A 6,000-nucleotide genomic window follows, 5' to 3' on the forward strand; every position below is an offset into this window, starting at 1 on the left:
GGTCCGCTATGCTTCCAGTCTCAGCATCCTTCTCTGAGCCCATCGGTTTGGAAACTGACAGGCATAGAGAAGCATGCTGACAGATGTCTGCGTTCATGCTCTGTAGAGCAGGCCAAACTACAGGAAGAGAGCCGGAGATGCTGATTGGTAGAGCAAGGAGGCTCAGATCTTTTAACCTTCTGTGGTGATCCTACTGAGCCTGTCAGCGCTCAGATCACACAGCTACCACCTGCTGCATAGCGTTTCTCTCCCAGGGCAGTAGTTCCAAAGTCTGCTACATGCTGGCCATAGTGTGTTCCTCCCCCAGCGTAACAGTGAGAAAGTCTGCCACAGCTGCTAGTCATTTACTTTATCCTTCAACCCATGTTACAGCAGGCACCCAACACAGTCTGTTTACAGCTACACATTAGGGCTGGCTTTTTTTTTTTTTTTTTTCGACTAGTCGGTTGGATGAAATAAATGATCGAATTCTACCTGCCACACACACAATGTGGGTGGGGGAATCCTCCCCTTTGAGCTATTGTTCTGATGACAGGGAAGTCTTCCTGCTGACATAAAAATACACTGATTAGCGCTGCTTACTATAGCCAGCGGTGCTGATCGAGCGCGGAAAATCCAAAAAGCTGGTTGTACAGAAGTCAATCGGTAGATCAACTTCTGTACAATCATCCTGTCCAAATTTGGCCAGTGACTGCTGAACCGCCATGGCAAAGTGAGCTGGAAGAGGGAGGGGGTACCTGTCAAAACCAGGTACCCACTCCCCCCTCCCCACCAAAAGGTGCCCAGGGGGGGAGGAGGCAGACAAGTGGAGCTTACTCCTTTGGGTGGAGCAGTTCCACTTTAAAGAAAGCTTCAGTCCCAGGGTGGTAATTTTAATGGCCTCAACAAAGCTGCTGAAAGGTTGCCTGAAAACTTTACAGAAGTGTTGTGTACTCATTGCTCTTATACAGGCTAAAGCGCTTGTGAACAAAGCATCATTGTTGCAATTGGAGTATGAACACTGGATGGTACGAAGCAGTAGCCTTAAAATGAACCTCTGTGCAGACCTTATTCACATTAAATTATTTTATTAATTATACATCAAACAAGCAGTAAAACACAATAAGATGTTCCCTCATTCACCAATGTAGCTAAAGGCATTGTGAAGAAATTATATTTTAATGTTCACAACGGAGACACTGACATGTTTGCTTCTTTCCCCCTTTACCTTCTATTGCTTTGGAATATTGGCAGCTTGCCTGGCTTCTAATGTATGCAAAACAACAGGTACTGTAAGCAGGCAGAAACTGATTAAAGCATGACTTGGTATTTTTAAGGGGATTTACTTCACAGTACATGCAACTAGAGAGGTCAAAGAAGACTTGTTTTAATGCCTGTTAACAATGTAAATCCTTTAATGTCTATAGAGCCTGTGCACTTTTATGTCGGCAACACGCATTACAGCTTAGTTGTAGATATTTTTTTAAATCTGCCAACAACTATGTGGAGCAGGGTCTACAGGCTTGGATACAAATTCAACAGACTGCTTAGGTGGACCTACACTCACATAGTTTTGGTAAGTGTAAAAAGATTGTAATGTGTATAGCTAGCATAAAGCCTGATTTGCTCAGATAAGGTCTAGCCTTTGAGATATTGGTGCTCAGAGCGTCATTATATCTATAGGTGCTTTTTATGTCCAACCATGCAGGATCTGCATTTGAAGTAATAAAACAAAAATAATTTACAAAATCGGTAAAAGAATGTTGATGGATTTGATTAAAGTTCTTGGGTACATTATTCACATTCAACTGAGACAAAAACAAAAAAAAACAAGTTCTGTCAAAAAAAAAAAAAAAAAAAGTTCTTTCAGTTCTGTTATTTGCTGTCCCCAGCCGCCTTGCATTTTTATGCACCTACCTGCGTACACGTGCATTGCCTACTGTAGCTTTTAGGTGAGTTATTAACTTCAAATGACCAGAAGGCATGGGATGATTTGTGGGATTTTTTTCGGTTATCGCTGTGAGCCTTTTTTTTTTTTTCAAGTTTTTTGGTAGTGGGACCTCAGGAATGAGGAGAGACAAAAGCTTTAAGTGAAAAAAGGCTTCGCAGCATGGTCCTGGGGCCCTTGCAGCTCTTTTGTTTTTCAAAGAAGTAAGTAGAAGAGCAGGAAAATCTGGTGACATTTATTTTGAGGTATAGTTTTCTTGCACAATTGTATGGCTCCAATTGGTTGAATGGTTTACAAGTGTTTTAGTAATGTTTACATGTTTCATGTTCAAGCTCATAGTTTCCACAGCATCCATCCCCATGGCAGAATCAAAGGTAATTTAATTTTACCTGATTCTACAGGACTACACCCTGCCGGTAAAATGTATGCAAAAGTAATAATTTAGTCCACAAAAAAAAATGTACATAGAATGTAAATATGAACAAGGAAAACGTACACTGATCCTCCATAGCTTTACGACCACCCACCTAATATTGAGAATACAATATGCAACCAAAACAGCCCTGACGCAGCAAATCATGGACACCACTAGACCTCTAAAGGTATGCTGTGGTTATGAGATGAAGTTGTTTTTCCAGCACAGCCCCACAAATGCTCGATTGGATTGAGATCTGGAAAATTGTGAGACACCTCAAACTTGTTGTGTTCTTCAAACCATTCTTGAACCATTTTTGCAGCATTGCAGGGTGAATTATTCTGCTGAAAAAGGACAGGGAATCCCATTTCTACGGAGGCATATACTTGGTCAGCAACAATGTTTAGAGAGGTGGTACATGTGGTAGTACAAGGTTTATAAATAAACTGTATTTTATATAGCTTCTCAAAGCACTTTACAGACAAGAGAAACAAAAAGTGTGGAATGGGACTTTTTATAGGTGCCATGTAACCATAAAAAATATGTTTAAAAAATAGGATTTTTTAAAAACAGCTTACCTGTAAAATCCTTTTCTTTCGATGGACATCACAGGACACAGAGCCTCAGTAATTACTGATGGGTTATATACAGGTAGGTATCACTAGGTGATTGGACACTGGCACACCCTACCAGGAAGTTCAACCCCCTATATAATCCCTCCCCCTTGCAGGGATACCTCAGTTTTGTAGCCAAGCAATATAGTGTATTAGAAGAGGGGCGGGACCTCTGTGTCCCGTGATGTCCATCGACAGAAAAGGATTTTACAGGTAAGCTGTTTTTAAAAATCCTATTTTCTTTCTCGAACATCACGGGACACAGAGCCTCAGTAATTACTGATGGGATGTCCCAGAGCAATGCTATCTGAGGGGGGGAACCACAACCAAGTAGGGTGCGATCAGACCTGAGGACCCTGTACTGCTGCCTGCAGCACACTACGCCCAAAGGCGATATCCTCATTCCTTCTCACATCCACCTGATAGAATCTGGTCAATGTATGGACTGAAGACCAGGTTGCGGCCTTGCAGATTTGAGCCATAGAGGCCCGGTGATGCACTGCCCAAGAAGCACCAATAGCCCTTGTGGAATGTGCCCTGATCTGAAACGGATGAATCTTCTGTTTCAAATCGTAAGCTTGAATAATCAATTGTCGAATCCATTTAAAAATGGTAGTTCTTGACGCTGCCTGTCCTGTACTGGGACCCTCAGGCAGCACAAACAAAACATCCGTTTTGCAAATCTGAGCAGTTGCTTCCAGATAGGCCCTGACTGCTCTTACTACATCCAAAGAATGTAGTGATCTTTCTTCCGGAGAACAGGGATCTGGAAAAAAGGAAGGCAGAACAATGTCCTGGTTTAGATGAAAATCTGAAACCACCTTCGGTAAAAAAAAAACTAGGATGAGAGCGCAGTACCACTCTATCCTTTGTGTACAATCAAATAAGGCTCTTGACAGGAAAGAGCTGCTAACTCTGATACTCTTCTAGCAGAAGAGATGGCTACCAGAAAAATTAACTTCCTTGTCAGCAAGACCAACGGAATCTGACATATTGGTTCAAAGGGCTGTTTCTGTAAAACAGACAGAACCAAATTCAAGTCCCAGGGGTTTAAGGGCGCCTTAACCGGAGGATTAAGAAGCATCACCCCCTGCATAAAGTTTCGGACCAAAGAATGCGAAGCAAGTGGCCGTTGAAACAATACCGATAAGGCCAAGACCTGGCCCTTGATGGTACTCAAGGCCAGCTTCATCTCTAATCCCAATTGTAGAAAATCACATATTTTCTGGGATGCCAACCCCTGGATCCACACCAGGATACATAAGCTTTCCAGACTCTATGATAAATCATTCTGGAAGCTGGCTTCCTTGCATTGATCAAGGTAGATATCACAGGACCTGAAATCCCGCGACTCTTCAGAACGTGGGTCTCAATAGCCAAACTGTCAAATTTAGCATTTGTAAGGCAGGATGGAACACTGGACCTTGAGATAACAGGTCTGGTTGTACCGGTAGTGTCCACGGGGAACCCACCGTCATCCTTACTATTTCCACATACCACGTCCTTCTGGGCCAAGCGGGGGCCACCAGAAGTACTGACTTCCTTTCCTGCCTGATCCTGCGAAGGAGTCGTGGCAGTAGCAGAATAGGAGGGAATGTATAAATCAGCGAGAACCGATGCCACGGAATCACCAACGCATCCGTCCCTTCTGCAAGAGGATCCTTTGTCCTTGCCACAAATCTGTCTATCTTTTTGTTGAACCGGGATGCAAAGAGATCTACATCTGGAACCCCCCATCTTTGGCACATGGCCCAAAAGACGTCGGGATGCAGAGACCATTCCCCTGGAAGTAACTGCTGGCGACTTAAATAGTCCGCCTGCCAGTTCTCTATCCCTGGAATGAAAACTGCAGATATGCATGGCACATGCTTCTCTGACCAGACTAAGATCTGGTTCACCTCTTTTTGAGCAGCTCGGCTCCTGGTGCCTCCCTGATGATTGACATAAGCCACAGCTGTGGCATTATCGGACTGGATCCTGACCGGGTAACCCTGTAGCCTGATAGTCCAGGCCTTTAGGGCTAGATAGGCCGTCAGAATACTGTGTTGCAGTAGTCTTGAATGGAACTGAGCATAGGGAACTGCTTCGAATGCAGACACCATCTTTCCTAGCAGCCTCATACAAAGGCGGACAGAAGGACCCTCCTTGGTCCTGACTGCCAAAATCAGCTCCCTTAACCACTTCCCGCCCGCCCTATAGTGGATTGACGTCCGGGAAGTGGTTCTGTTATCCTGACTGGACGTCATATGACGTCCAGCAGGATAACATGCCGCAGCGCGCCCCCGGGGGCGCGCATCGCGGCGATCGGTGGAGCGGTGTGTCAGTCTGACACACCGCTCCACCGATCTTGGTAAAGAGCCTCCGGCGGAGGCTCTTTACCACGTGATCAGCCGTGTCCAATCACGGCTGATCACGCTGTCAATAGGAAGAGCCGTTGATCGGCTCTTCCTCACTCGTGTCTGACAGACGCGATTAGAGGAGAGCCGATCGGCGGCTCTCCTGGCAAGGGGGGTCTGCGCTGATTGTTTATCAGTGCAGCCCCCCCGCAGATCACCACACTGGACCACCAGGGATCGCCACTAGGACCACCAGGGAAGGGGCAACATGTGGATGGCCAGGTATGTACCCCATGGCCATCCACATGTGCCCAGTGTGCCAAATCTGTGCCAATCAGTGCCCACAAATGGGCACTGATTGGCACCATTATGTTGCAGTGATGCCCAGCAATGCCACCCTTAGGGGCATCACTGCAAACAAGCAGTGCCATCAGTGCCACCCATCATTGTCCATTCATGCCACTTGTCAGTGCCCATCAGTGCCCATCTATCAGTGCCCATCCATGCCCATCTGTGCCAACTATCAGTGCCACCTATGAGTGCCCATCAATGCCACCTATGAGTGCCCATCAATGCCACCTATGAGTGCCCATCAGTGCCGCCTATAAGTGCCCATCTGTGCCACCTATGAGTGCCCATCAGTGCCGCATACCAGTGCCACCTATCAGTGCCCATCAGTGCCGCCTATCAGTGCCCATCAGTGCCGCC

This window comes from Aquarana catesbeiana, linkage group LG03 (assembly GCF_042186555.1).
Source record: "Aquarana catesbeiana isolate 2022-GZ linkage group LG03, ASM4218655v1, whole genome shotgun sequence".
Lineage (NCBI taxonomy): Eukaryota > Metazoa > Chordata > Amphibia > Anura > Ranidae > Aquarana > Aquarana catesbeiana.